Source organism: Megachile rotundata, chromosome 9, assembly GCF_050947335.1.
Source record: "Megachile rotundata isolate GNS110a chromosome 9, iyMegRotu1, whole genome shotgun sequence".
Taxonomy (NCBI): Eukaryota; Metazoa; Arthropoda; class Insecta; order Hymenoptera; family Megachilidae; genus Megachile; species Megachile rotundata.
Window position 1 is genome coordinate 9,139,753 of NC_134991.1, and position 14,426 is coordinate 9,154,178.

At 37.2% G+C, this 14,426-nt stretch overlaps 1 protein-coding gene across 7 annotated transcripts in view; it reads right to left on the reverse strand.

Moving 5' to 3' along the window:
* PlexA (plexin A) overlaps nt 1-14,426 on the reverse strand; it is a 496,310-nt gene that overhangs the window by 420,854 nt on the left and 61,030 nt on the right. The window contains exon 1 of one of the 7 annotated variants that reach the window (XM_003706371.3): nt 1,755-2,061. The exons of the other annotated variants lie outside the window; for them this stretch is intronic. The gene's annotated coding sequence lies outside the window, so the exon portion shown is untranslated. Of the gene's footprint in view, nt 1-1,754; nt 2,062-14,426 lie in introns of those variants that run through there. 7 annotated transcript variants of the gene reach the window in all.

The window sequence follows — 14,426 nt, forward strand, 5'->3', positions numbered from 1 at the left end:
CTGTACTATGCATTTAAACGGCGATATAGCTGCCGATGAATGTATTTATGGTATCGTATCGAGCCTATTATCTCGGCTTAATCTTTCGCCTCTTTCAATATCGCGAGATCTGTTGCTTTTCAATTTGCGTGCGTGTGAAACGCACACCAGCGTAAGTATGATAGATGCGTGCGAATATTTATGCTAATTTCTTAAGCTCTCTGATAGACGGGTTCAGCGTGGTACGCGACTAAAACGTCTGAGAACGCGACAGAAGAGAAACGGCCAACACATCGATCGTTGTCCGTGGATTATCCTTGTAATTCTACGAGGTACAAACGACGACTCCGTTTTCACGTGGAAAGAACGCTCGAAAAGTTTCGTAAAATGTAGTCGATGTGACTAATCGTTGTCAATTACCGCGATCTGAGATAATGTCGCTTGAAATTCCTCCGACAAGACACCTACACGTGCGTGTAAACATTTCTCAGAATTTACCTCTCGCTTAATCACCGGTTAAGCAGGTTAGTTCACGAAATAAAATAGACGGTTAACCATTCGTTACACGATTCTTAAAAAATATAGCCTAACCCGATAACTTTATCATTCCAACCTATTTCTTTTCGTTTAAACTTTGAACATAACCTAATCTGCCAGCACTATTCGTGTTTAAACTGCACATGTAATCTAACTCGATTTCAAACAGGAATAATTAATTTTAGACGAGGAATTTATGTGTCAGGTTAGGTTAAGTTAAACGTTCGAATCAGAATAAATAAATCTAAATGGTCAGATTATGCGTTATATTCTATTTTAGTTGTTCCGATTTGCTTTAAGGATATTTTAATATTATCAATATATGAAACGTCATCGATATCGAACACCTTTATTTTAAGCACGAATAAATATGTTATATACGAAATTATATTTCGTCGTATATTTTAATCACGTTTCTTAAACCTATCAAAAAGGCAAATTTTCAATCAAGTCAAAAAAGGGATCCACTTCTTCAAAGATGTATATTAAAATACAATTAAAAATGAGGACACGTTATCGAATCATGAGGAATAATAATTGCGAAGCTGCTTTTGTAATTACTCATTCCACAACGATCTCGATAATTAACAATCGAAGAAAAAAACATCGCGATCCATCACCGTCTGGAAACGTGCTGAATAATCTAAAAAGTATTTCGTTGGATCATCATAAATTTCCATTCGCCGTTTGAAATCAAAAGCTGAGGAGATTTCAAGGCGTGGTGGACAAACGAGAAATACACTCGCGCACAATGATATACGCTTGAACATTCTTGTCGGAGCAAACGGAAGCGCCACTTCGCGACAAGGATACAACAGGCTGGCCGAGAAGGTCACGTGAACTTCGATCATTCACAAAAATGTATATATACATATACATATATACTGACACTTCGATGCTTATTTAACGGTTTTACGAACATCGATGATAATCGAACGCGTCTTTCACCTTGCCAGTCGTAAAATAAGTCACGCGTGTAATCGAAAGTATGTAATTTCGTGCAGGACCATTTTTAAATCGTTCACGGTAACGTATCGTTGCATGGCTCGTTTACGCCGCCCGAGAAAACGAGTTTATCAGACGCGACTGGTGTAACTGGTACGAACGAAACGAGAAAGAGAAATTTCCAGGAAAAAAAATGCTAGCCGAACAAAGGGCAATCACCGGGAAAGCCAGCAGCGCATCAAAAACTCACCCCCGTTCTCTTTTTACCCCGTGGAATTGAGGTTATGTTTTACCTGTCACGCGTTCTTGTTCTCCTCGATGAGCTTCGTCTCGCTCCGTTCAACCACGAAAGCCCTCTCGGCGGCACGCTTAAACATTATCCCACTGGCCACAATTCGAATTGTATTTTTTCTTCACGACGGTTCACTAAACACTATTTTCAACACACTGATCTTCCTAGTCTACACAAAATCGTATCGAACAGCTCTCCACTCATGTGATCACAGTACACGACACGCGCACGCGTCCTCCGTACGGAGCGACGATCATTCGGCGAACTGACCCAGACTGTGATTCAGCGCGCTGGAGAGAGTCGTCCGGTCGTTCTCGGGCGGCGAGAACGCGCGAACCTGACCGAACGTACGCGAACGAGTCCGACCCTGCACGGACGCGCACGAACGCGCCCGATCAAGCATGCGCCAGTCGGACGCTTATCCGACACCACGCTGCCTTCGTGGTTCGGAGGGGTGTCGCGTGACCACGAAGTCGCGAAACACTATACTGTCTGGCACGAAGGCTATTGCCGTTATCTTTTTTCTTTCGTTGTTGATCGTGAGATTTACCATAGGCCCGATGCAACGGAGAAACTAGAACGCGATCGTTCCTTTCGTTCGCTCTCGATCTTCCTCCGAGCTTAACTGGAGCCGCTGCTATCGATTATCGATACGCTATCAATATCCCGGTGGCATTTAACAATATATCAATATCATTAAGACTAATGGGAGTCATGCGTAATCGCATCATTTAAATCTGTTTATTTTGGCTGGAACCTCTACCTTAATCTACGCTGATACATAGTTTTATCACATTTTTAAACAGCAAAATGCGATTTGAACGACATTGTGTACCGACTTAAATTGGAGAAGGTTTTATCACCCAAGTCTGTCAATTTAAGTTAAGTTAGATTAGTTTAACGTTATATGGAGTTGCTACGTCTAGTTTGGTTAGGTCAAGATGTTGGATTATAGATTATATTACAATAAAGTTAAAGGATAGATAAGATTCGAGGATTAGGTTAGGTTAGGTTAAGGTTATATTAGGTTAACCTTATGTTATTAAATCAAATTTAAGGTTATATTAGATTGCGTTACATTAACTCACGGTTAAATTAAGTTAGGGTTACGTCATGTTAGGGTAGATTACGGTCGTTTAGATGAGATTATCAGATTACATTGAAGTTTACATGAGAATAAAGTTACTGTTATATTAGATACCATTATTAGATTAAATTAAATTAAGATTGTGCTAGTTAAGCGATTAAGATTACACCAGGTAAGATTAGAATTATATGAACTTTGGACGAGGTTAAAATTATTGAGGATTCGCGATAACGATAACCTAACGATATTATCGATACATCGTAAAATATCAATAACGCGTCGATAAGATCTCGATAACCAGTAATCACGGCTCCAAAGGTAAACCTTTCCAGCAACGTACTATTTAACAAATTTTTGTTAGTAGAAAGCTTATTTTTTTCACCTGTAAAGAAGGTGTCAATTACCGGTGCACCGTGTCAACCAACACAGTCGCCTTACTCAATTTTCTTTCTCTCCAACGAGCTCGAAAGAGGAGAGAAATATCTCCGTACTCGTCGTACCGATGCAGCGTGACGAGTTTCACCGAAAGCGAGAGCACGTAATCACGATTTCCTCCCAATGCCCGTTCTCACGTATTTTTCTGTCGCCCGCGAGAGAAAGCTCTCGGAGGCTTCGATGGTATGCATACCATCGTAGGCAGTGATCCGCCCGCGCTCTTCCATTCCCGTTTCCAATCGGCGGCGAGGATACGCGCGTAAACGCGCGCCACCGGAGAAGCGCGGACCCGATACATCCTGATCAACGACGATCGCCGATCGAGCACATATACGGAGAGCGAGCATACGCGGACAACTCGTTCCAGGCCGCGAGTTGTTCTCCTTTGTAGATCGAGGTGTTACGCGATACGGACGTGTAACGCGATACATCCTTCAACACGAAGAAGCGTATACGGAGCAGGCCTCCCTTGGACATCGAGCAACTTTGTCGGGTCGCTCGCGCGTGAAGAGAAGGAATATCGCTTTTCGTCGAGCTTTCCTTCCTTAACTTGTCTCGCTCTCTCGTTCCTCGGTCACGGAACTCATTAGGGTTGTTACGTTTCGAACCGGTGTTTTAATAATTGTGTACTTGACAGAAAAAATGAGTTCTTTCTCATCATATTCGAAGATTCTTTCAACCCCTCCCCGTGCCATTTATTTATCAGATGCGTCAGTCAAAACCAACTATTCAGAACTGTAACATTAAAACGGACAAAGAAAATTAAAATGTTCTGTGTATTTTATATTAAGGAATCCTTGATAATGCAACTCATAGTTGGACCTAAATTTCAAGTTGAAGAGTGTTCAAAATTTGAGTAGGGTTTGTCACATTTGAGCAGTAAGTGCGTCAAGAGTGAGTCTCGTCAAAGCACGGGAAGAGGTTAATAAAAATTTTGAAGCTTAGTCAATGATTTTTAATATTACTGCACTGTTTAAATAAATTTTTGTTGGAACAAATTTTATCCGCGCTGAAGGATTGAAATCTTGAAACCAACATAACCTTACTTGGCGAAACTTAATCAAACTCCATATTTCCTAACCTTGTATAACTGAATCTAACCTCATGCAAATATCTCTCAGGTATCTAAATCTGAAGTGATTAAGCCTAATTAAACTTGGCTAATCTGACCCAGTCTGAATCGATACATTTTATCGGAGTATTTATTCGACTATAAAGCTGGTATAACTTGAAACAGGAAATATCTGGATTATAAATATTTGAATCCAGATCATGCCAATTCGAAATGACCAAATTGGAACACGCAAATATTGAAATTTACGAACCAACAGCTCCAACTTACGCTACGTGCCACAGTCAATTCATTTTACAACACGGGAGAGCCATCGACACAGACTTCGTCTCGCAACCCTCTGCTTTACATATCGAAACCATTAATTACATCCTCGAAATGAATACCGTTGAATTATCTGGGTAATTGACCGAGCAAAATGAATTGCATTTATTGGCCACGCGAACAAGGTAGTCCTGTGAGCATTACAAAATACTCGACTAGCAATTTTATTTATCTACACCGGAACGTGTGTATGTACGCATAAATAATATTTAAATAACCTGGTGCGTGGTTAAAGTATAGTCGTTGTTTGCGATTAGAACGATAATAGATGGTGAATCGTGTAATTTCGAGTTGCCCATGTTGCTCGTTATCGGCACGCGCTTCCTACGTCACTTTTTTTCTCTTTTTTAATACGGGCATCTTCATGCTGCTGCTCCAGAAGAACCATTATCGTAACATCCGTTTCGGTCGTTGCGTCTGATAAGATAGGTAGGCGTGTGTCCCTTGCATTCGACGGTCAAATGAGATCTGGATCTGATACTTCTTTGATTTACTATTTATCAATATTCCGATGTATCAATGACGATATCTATACTTATCTGCTGGAGTAACTAGCATCTTCGTACAGGGTGGGTTGAATGAACAGCAGGTTTGGTACGAACAAGTGCGTTTTGCAAATTTAAGAGAATTGGAGAAATTCGGAAACTTAAGAAATTCACGATATTTATGAAAATTCGTAGAATAAAGAAATTCAAGAAGTTTAGAAAATTAGAAAATTTCGGATATTTATAAAAGAATTAAGGAAGTTATGGAATATAAAAAATTTAGAACAATCGAAGAAATTAGGAAAGTTAGGGAATCTAGAAAATTTATGAAAATTAAGAAAATTGGAAAAATCAAGAAATTAAAGTATGTAGGTGAATTTGATAATGTAGAATGTCGAAATTACAAACTTGAAAAATTTGAACTTCGGAATTTTAACTGTATCGACGACTGTTTTCGAAAATTTCGGGCCATAGGTTGAGGACCTCTGGTGTAGCAGCCCGTTTCTCTCTCTGTCTCTTTTACGATCCTTTCTCTTTCATCGGCCAACCTCCGCTCTTCCAACCAGGTCTCTTTGATCCGTTGTACAGGTAGGCTCACGTGAAACGCGTATAAAGCTCCTTGGACACTTTAAACGAGCCTTTTTGGCGCGCCACTGTTGACTAGGGGACATTTTTGCACCTTTGCTCGCGACTGCGGACAACTCCTGTTTCAAGTAGCTTTTCTCATTTTCCCCTGCACAATTACACCCCCAACACAGTCTCCGAATTACTGTTTGTTTTAATGACGAATGCTTGTAATTCCATGAATGCTTTCGTACGACGTGTTTCATAAAAATAAATCTTATTTGTATGTCACGTTTTTAGGCAAGTTGACAAATTCTTTGGATTAGTCTTAGGTTGTTTTTGAAAAATAATTTAGGTCTACATAAAATACAAAGCGATGAAGCTTTGTGTTAATACTAAACCTACCGACATATAATGTGTACTTAATTTAAAATTAAAAATGAAGTTAAAAAATAAATAAGCAAACGACGAAACATAAATTTGTACACACATCTGTTCTTTATCTTGATGAAAATCAATGCTGATTTTAAGGAATGTACTTTAACAAAATGTGTACCTTATAATAAAAAACTTGTGGAGCGGTTATTTGACCGGTTTGGTAGTTTTAATGTTGAGTATACGCAAAATTGTGAAATATGAAAATACAGTTGTTTCTTTGATACTTATAATTATTTTTAATAATTACTGCCTCGAAAAAATGATATTAGAGACACTAAATAATAGTGTCTTTTTTAAAGAAATAATTCTGTAATGAGGGAAATACAAATTTAAAATCTCCGCTTTGAAATTATTTGAATTAAAATATGATGTAATAAATACGTATATTCCTCGTCATTATCGAAAATATATCGATATAATCTACGAACCACAAATCCTTAATCAGTAGCGTTGCGTTCATTATCCTCGGTTCAATTATTTATTTGAAACAATGTTAAATTGCATTTAACGCTGACACATTGTACCAATATTTACATGTATTGTTCAAAATGACCACCTCATGCCTACATGCACATGGTATACAATACTATGCGTGATTCCATTGACCACATCCATCGAATATCAGCAAAATTATTCCTAATGCTAACAGCAATTTCATTGGTGTTTATTATCAACTGTGTTCATATCGGGATTTCCGTTTAAATACACCCTTGATTTCATACAATTCTACGAAGATAAATCCAAAGGGGATAAATCAGAATTATCTGTGTTAGTCATATAATTAGTATTTTTATTTGTGTACAATGGAGATAAATTGTCAAGGTTTTACATTTTCTAAACTTTCAGTCTCAAGTGTTCTAAAATTCCAAACATTTCAATATCCCAAAATAAAGTTCTTAAAATCTCGAAGTTTTAAAATTCCGGAAGTTCCTCAAACATTGAAAACCAAACTTTTTTTACTCCTACTTATCTTGACAAAATTATATTAAATTTTTTGATTGTAGATCAAGAATTTTTTACAAATTATTCCATGAAATTTTCAACGGTTTTCACATGACCAATAATAGTACGTTTAAGACACTGACTGCCACACTGAAGCAATTGAAATATTTGAATTTTTAATCAATTTTACCAGATATTTTCACAATATCTTGTTACAATTATTTTCCATAGACTATGAATTTATATAGATATGAATTTTCATATAGATTATGAAAGTGAATAAATTTTTAATAATACACATGTTAGATCAGTACAGAAACTTAAGTGTCATATATGGGTCACGTGGCTGTCAATGTGTTAAGTGTCACATGCATCTTCAATAAACAAACTATTCATACTCTATATTATTTAATATTTGTTCTGTATGCAAAGAAAGTATGTCGTACTTCGGATGTCGACCTGACCCACTCTGTTCACATCGGAGGTCGATCACCACATGGTAAGATGGAGTGCAACGTGTAAAATAAATAAGGCAAGACTAGTTTAAAATTTATCGAATTAATTTCAAAGTGTAATTAAGGAAAAATTTGTTTCTCCTTTAAACAAGTGAAGTTCAAAAAATAATTATATATAAATAAAACAAACTAATAATCTTTAGACAGAGAAACTCAGTGTCGTGTACACGTTACTGTCAGTAATGCATAAGAAGAGAACATTGTTAATATATGTATGTTATTGAAATGTATGCACTAGTAAAATATACTAAAGAGAATGAAAGTATCCTCGGTTTGAGAATCTCTGCAGCACAGGATAGGTAAGAGAGATACGGTCGTTGGCCGGTTCGGGCAAGGCTGCTGGCAAGGAGAACCAGGGCTGTAGTTGCAAATAAAACAGTCGGGTACTCTCTGCCGACACCGCCGTAATAACGGAGCAGTTTCGATAAAATACACGCCGAGTACCTTCGTTGTTTTCCGAACAGGCTGTTGAACCGGTTTCCCGTAAAAAGGGCCGTTCGATTACCGTTCAAAATCCTCTTACGCGGAAACCGTGCGCGGTGATACACGGAAAAATGTAAATGTCGTAACATCCGGCTCGATTAAGAAACGCGATACCATCGAAATTGCTCGCCGAACTAAAAACAGACGGATAATCGCGTTAAGTCGTGGATTTGAATGTTTCGCGCCTAGCGAAAGGGGATACAGAAATTAGAGCACGTTCGAACGGCAACGACGTAAGAACGGAAAAAAGGACAAGCATAACGCGTATAATGATGATGAAAACTGTTCTACGCTTTCACGATAAGTGCTAGCCAGTATTAATCACGCCCATCACTCTTAAGTGGATCGAATCGATTTATTATCGAGGCCTGGAGATACTCTCCGCGATCTATATGCACGTGATCGGAGTTCAATCGTGTCTATAACTTTCGATTCTGCTTCGATCGACGTGCATCGTCCTTCTCTCGTAACAAAAATTAAAAGATCCTCACGATAGTTGAGAACCTTGTAGCAACAGACTGCGTGCTTTGTAGTTTCTTAATTATGATGTATAATATGGGAACAAAAGATTCTATTATAATAATACGTTTGGTTGAATATGATTTTAATAAGAATTTAATGATTTATTGGAATTTTAAACTGAGGAGTATTTGAGAAGACGATCAAATTATATAGTGCTACAGTCTTTGATAATTAGAATTCAAAGTTTCGTTGTGGATGATTTAATGGAATTGTAAGACTTATTTCTCTAACTATATTATGTATTATGCACATCTGAAGTATTTGCCTTTGGCGTCAATTTAGGAAAGACAAAAATTCAATTGTGGAATTTTGATGGGTTAGAAATGAAAAGTTCTGAAATATCGAAATTTAAACATTTTTAGTTCTGGACTTTCGGAATTTTCTGTTATTGTAAAAGTGTAAGTTGCCTGGAAATATAGCAATCCAGAATTTTGAACCTACAAATTCCAAAATTCAATAGTTTGAAAATTTTTAATTTTGGAGTTTCTCAAGAATCACATCTTTCAAATTTTTCAAATTTCGCAAATTCCTCAAATTTCTTAAATTTCTCAAATTCCCTAAGTTCCTCAAATTCCCTAAATTCCAAATCCCAAGTCTCAAATTCTCCAGATTCCCTACATTCTCGAAGATTCCAAATTCCCTGAATCTACCAAATCCCAAATTCCCAAAGACCCAAATCCTAATATTCAAAATTTCCTAAATTCTCCAAATCCCAAATTTCCCAAATTCCAGATCGTTAAAATTTCCCGAATCTGAAATTCCTCAAATTCCCTAAATTCTAAATTTTTGAAATCTCCCAAATTTCAAATTTCCCAAATCCCACTAATTTTCCAAAATCTAAATCTATCTAATCTCACAAATCGCAAATTTCCCAAATTCCAAATCTCAAATTTTCCAAATTCCCCAAATCCCTAAAATCCCCCAATTCCCCAAATTCCCCAAATTCTCCAAATTCCTCAAATCCCCCAAATCCCTGAAATCCACCAATTTCCCAAATTCCCCAAATCCCGGAAATCGCCCAATTCCCCAAATCCCTCAAATCCTCCTATTCCATAAATCCACCAAATACCAAATATTAAATATTCCAAAATCCTACTTACTCGTCCCGTCAAAATTCCCTCAAGGTATGCCACTCCCTCAAACCAAAATTTGTGATTAAAAATGAAACTTTCGCACAAAATACATAATTCATCGCGCGTTTGATGGATTAAGAAGAAAAACAATGGAACGAACAGTAATCTTCAGTATACAAAGTGTTCCCGTGGATGTCATTGGATTAAACGCGTTTCATTTAGCAGCAACAGGCGTCACGGATTACGTGGAACGGTGCGTGCAGTATCTTTCTAACGTAAAGAGCAATCTCGAAGCTGACAGACGTATGGTAAAAGGTATTACAGCCCTGAGAACAACTCGCCGTTGCCGTTTCACCATATAATTCCGAGACGCGGAATTCTCCTGGTTCGGTCCTTGCTACGCAAGTATCCAGGTACCGAAGTATCGGTACAAAGGAACTCCAAGGACAAAAGGATAGTTCGCGCTGTTTCTTGACACGAGCCATATGGAGTTCACTTCTTAAAATCCCAGCTGAAATTGCCCGACTCAAATTCCTGCCTGACTTCTCGGAAAGTAAAACGTGGTTTCCTTTACCGAGGAAAGTTTCTGACAAGGATAATTCATTTTCTATATTTAATTTATGTTGGTGAACTAGTGGAACAGTGACAAGAATTCTCGATGAAATTCTCGTATTTTCTTGATTAATTAAATAAAAAAATTGTTAGTAACGTTTCCTATATTTTGGTGTTGCACAATTATTCCTGTTTCACAAATTATCCCTTTCACAATGTATAAATTTACGTTATGTAACTTCAAATAAATTTAACAGATAATTGTTTCCTGTTATTTTCTTATTACTTATAGCAGTTTAGAAATACATTTCCTTTCGAAAATTATATTTTGGATATAAATGTATCGTAACGGATTAGAGAGATCGAAAGTTGTAACGAAATATCGACTCGAGTAGTGTTTTCATTAAAAATTGTTATTCTCGTACAAAGTGTTATGAAATGTAAAAAATTTGTTTTCCGACGCATTTTATAATTTCCACGTTATGTCGCGTAAATGCTTAATTTCTTTACGAAGTATTTTTTCCTATTCTTCTTTTTTACTTCGCCGTAGTACAGTACGAATCGCGCCGGCATCGATCGAAATTATTGGATTAAGTCAAAACGAGATGCGAGTTATTGAACTTCCCAGACGAGGTATCTTTAGGAAACGGTGATTCCTCTCTAGACTTATTTCATTTTCTTTTTTTCTCCCTTCCGAGTCCAGCGAACTTCTTTCATTACCCGTGATCCGTCCGCATCTAATTCGTATTTCATAGCTGGTCGTATAATTTTCTACGATGCTCTTTTTAATAAATGCGAGTCGATGAGTCCCCGCCGGTAATCCTCGGGTGAAAGATACCAATTTTTACGATGCACTTTCCGTCACGAACGTGCACAGGACCGTCTGGTCCTCGTGATCGGTACGAAATTCTTCTCAATTTCCGGCTAGAGGAAATCGAACGGTCAGGCGTGGAGAGCAATCTTGCTAACTGAATTCCATCTCTCGACGGACAAAAGCTATCGCGAAGCGATTCGAGCCTGACCGGTGTTTCGACGCTCCTGTTTCTCGATGTTTCTAGGTCAGTTGACTCGAAAACTAGTTCGCGTTCTGGGTCGGTCCACCGTTTGTCTAAGTTTCGAATGCTAGCTACCTACGATATCGTTGAAAGTCAAACTCGAATGAACTTCTCTCGCACGAGGGTAGGCGGCAAGCAAGTTTTAACCGGTGTGTACCATCTGTGATATGAGAATTGGTTACCAGAGCCAGAGGACAACGCCGTGACAACGACAAAGTTACGGACGAGCGAACGGAGATAATTGTTGTTTGCTAAATTCCAAACAGATATCTTTGTAACGGAACTTCTACGCTGCCTTCGCCACTCTACATTATGATTCCATTAATTGAGCCTCCGCGAACGGGCCGTGCTCCACAGGACGTTTATCGATTTATCTTACCCTATTCGGCCATGTCCGGCACTCTTTATGGGTTTTCTTTCCGTTGGAGAAACCTTTGCATAATTAACCCCTTCTACAGTTTATTTGCAGTCGCGACTGTTTACAACCCTTTGCACTCAAAGATTTTAATCATTCATATTACCAACTCGAAACATTTTCTACAGAAAAATCATTACTTGCCATATCAGCGATATAAATACAGCACATAAAAGCAACAGATAAACTCGAATCTAATATGTTCTGTTAACCTCTTCTCGTGCCATTTATTTATCAGACGCGTCAGTCAAGACCAACTGTTCAGTACTGTAACATTAAAACGGACAAAGAAAATTAAAATGTTCTGTGTGTTCTATATTAAGGGATCCTTGATAATGCGACTCATGGACCTAAATTTCAAGTTGAAGAGTTTTCAAAATTTGAATAAAGTTCGTCGCATTTGAGCAGCAAGTGCGTAACGATGAGACTCGCCAAAGCACGGGAAGAGGTTAATAAATAAGAGATAGTAAAGTCAGTCACTTTATTCTCTTTCATTACTAAGAAATATTATACACAATAGTTTTAACGATTTGTCTTTGTACTTATGAACTGAAAATTATTTTTACACCTTAACCCTTTGCACTGCAATGTGGCTCATTTCTCTTGGATTTTATATATAGTTCAAATAAATAAATTAACTGAATATGTATATTTACATTTAATTACTATTTATCACGTTGACTGTCACGTCACCCTTATATGAGTGACACTTAAGTATCTATCTTAAGTATCTGATTTAACATGTATATTGTTAAAAATTTATTCACTTTCCTAACAAACTTCCTAGCAAATTCTCGCATTAATTACATGGATCTATGGAAAATAAATGTAACAAGATATTGTGCAAATATTTATAAAAATTGGTCAAGAATTAAAGCACCACTGAATGCAATTGAAAATTACTTTAGTGTGGCAGTCAACGTGTTATAACAAATGAAAAATGTATTTGTCAGAAACTCCGCACTATCGCAATACATTTAATGGAGAAACTTTCTTGATCTATTTTGTAAATTAAAAAGTTGGTCGGTAAAAGAGATTAAGGAGTACAATATGGCGCCACAGAGACGGAAATGCATTCCATCAATAATGCTAAAAAAAGTATCATTATCCGGTATTGACAATTTATTATACCGAAAGGATTAACCTCGTGTAGTTACTTGAGCAATCAATAATAGTTTTAAATACAAAACAAACGCATGAATAGTCCAAATATTAATGCAACTGTAATATCGACAATCAAACGACGAGAGTATGATTGGATCCTGAAAACAGATGATGAGAGAACGAAATCATCGATGCGTGATAAAAAAGAAACTGGTGGAAACATCGTACGGAAAGTCAAGAGGGCATCTGTTCGATATTCGCAACGGGGTTAAATTAAAAATAATTACTGCAAGCGGTGAAACGAAGCGATAACAATTCGATTACGATCCGAGAAATGATGCTGGGGTTCCGAACAGCGGACCTTTGCATCACGAATTTCCATTATCAAAATCTTTCATCTAGATCCGCGAGCTCTCTCGAGCAACCGACGTTGATTTCATCTTTACACCCTTCGAGCATTCCGTTCCTGCGATTTAACCCCCGATAAATCCGCCTTGTTATAAACTCGATCGGCCTCGAGCCGACCCGGCACGGGGGAAAAAATAAAAATTTCAATGTTAAAGAAACGAAAGAGTAAAAGTGTAATCCCCTCGATTCCAACGACGGGAAATAACGTGCGTGTTCTCCGGAACGCGTGATTAGTAAAAACCGATTAATATCGTTTGCGCGAAAGTTAAAGAATCTTTCTGTAAACGCGAACTCATGAATTTTTATTAACATCCTCGTAATTATCCTTTTATGAATTAACATATCTGTTACTAATATCTGTTTTAATTTTTTTTCAAACATGGATTTTAAAAGAAACAGTCATGCAAAATTACACGAATGTTACAATAAATAATTAAATAATTTATATACATGAAATTCGTCAAGTTTATAAAATCATATATACGAAATACATAAACCATGCAAAATATAAGTACATAAACGTGTGTACAATATATGAATATTAAAGTACAAGACTAATAATAAGAATTGTGTTATTAATTCTAAATAAGACAAAATGTAACTAAAAAAAATTGTTCTAATGATTTATTGTGTTACTTTTATTGCTAAAACAATTACGTACCTTTTTTGCATTTTTTACTTAAATTATAAATATCCAGAATCTGTTACTTTTACGAGTATTACAATCTATGTTAATTTTACGAGTATGCATGTGATAATACAAATTATACATATGCGCTAATACATAATACATGACAGTACAAACTTTGTCTTGCGTCCCGCAATTAAATTGCACATATCTCACTAATTGTCGAAATGTTGGAATCGAGAATGTTGAAGTACATCACGATGTCAAACATTGCAGAAATCCTTCCACTTAGTTGAACATGGCCGAACAATCGAATCGTTGAAGATATCGCTCGAATAACTGAGTACAGTTGCTGAAATTGAATTTCACTCGTCTCAAATTTCGAGTGGGCCGGATAGTTCGAAACGCTCGGAAGGATCGTAGGGAACGCAAACATCGAGAGACCACGAGTGAAATCAGCAAAAGCGGATCTAAAAGAGAACGTTGCTTTACGTTCCGATTAACGATACCATAAAAGCTAGCTGGTAAAAATGTCGATGCGACACGCCCAACGAAAATTTCCCTCGCACAG